Source organism: Arachis ipaensis, chromosome B5 (assembly GCF_059453495.1).
Source record: "Arachis ipaensis isolate K30076 ecotype BB chromosome B5, ASM5945349v1, whole genome shotgun sequence".
In the NCBI taxonomy this organism is placed as follows: domain Eukaryota; kingdom Viridiplantae; phylum Streptophyta; class Magnoliopsida; order Fabales; family Fabaceae; genus Arachis; species Arachis ipaensis.
This window is the reverse complement of record NC_142440.1, coordinates 62,799,857-62,800,832: the sequence shown is the minus strand read 5'-3', so window position 1 is coordinate 62,800,832 and position 976 is coordinate 62,799,857. Positions and strand designations below refer to the sequence as shown.

Here is a 976-nt window from a genome sequence, read left to right as displayed (position 1 = left end):
TATTGCTAAACCTGTTTCTTCCACCATTGTTGTTGTTGAAACCTTGTTGAGATCTCTGTTGATCCTTCCATGAGAGATTTGGATGATTCCTCCATGAAGGATTATAGGTGTTTCCATAGGATTCTCCCATGTAATTCACCTCTTCCATTGCTGGGTTCTCAGGATCATGAGCTTCTTCTTCAGAGGAAGCTTTCTTAGCACTGCCTGTTGCTGCTTGCATTCCAGACAGACTCTGAGAAATCATATTGACTTGTTGGGTCAATATTTTATTCTGAGCTAATATGGCATTCAGAGTATCAATCTCAAGAACTCCTTTCTTATGAGCTATCCCATTATTCACAGGATTCCTTTCAGAAGTGTACATGAATTGGTTATTTGCAACCATTTCAATGAGTTCTTGAGCTTCTGCAGGCGTCTTCTTCAGATGAAGAGATCCTTCAGCAGAGCTATCCAATGACATCTTGGATAGTTCAGACAAACCATCATAGAAGATTCCTATGATGCTCCATTCTGAAAGCATGTCAGAAGGGCACCTTCTGATCAATTGCTTGTATCTCTCCCAAGCTTCATAGAGGGACTCACCATCCTTCTGTCTAAAGATTTGGACTTCCACTCTAAGCTTACTCAATTTTTGAGGTGGAAAGAACTTTGCCAAGAAGGCATTGACTAGCTTTTCCCAAGAGTTTAGGCTTTCTTTAGGTTGTGAATCCAACCATGTTCTAGCTCTGTCTGTTACAGCAAAAGGAAAGAGCATAAGGATGTAGACTTCAGGGTCAACCCCATTGGTCTTGACAGTGTCACAGATTTGCAAGAACTCAACTAAGAACTGATGAGGATCTTCCAATGGAAGTCCATGAAACTTGCAATTCTGTTGCATTAGAGAAACTAATTGAGGCTTAAGCTCAAAGTTGTTTGCTCCAATGGCAGGGATAGAGATGCTTCTCCCATAGAAATCAGGAGTAGGTGCAGTAAAGTC

At 41.1% G+C, this 976-nt stretch overlaps 1 non-coding gene across 1 annotated transcript; it reads left to right on the top strand.

Annotated features, from left to right (window-relative positions):
* Positions 1 to 514: 514 nt before the first annotated feature.
* On the top strand, positions 515 to 622 carry LOC148564419 (small nucleolar RNA R71). The gene has a single exon (XR_015885355.1). It is a non-coding gene; the product is annotated as a small nucleolar RNA R71 (small nucleolar RNA).
* Positions 623 to 976: the final 354 nt, after the last annotated feature.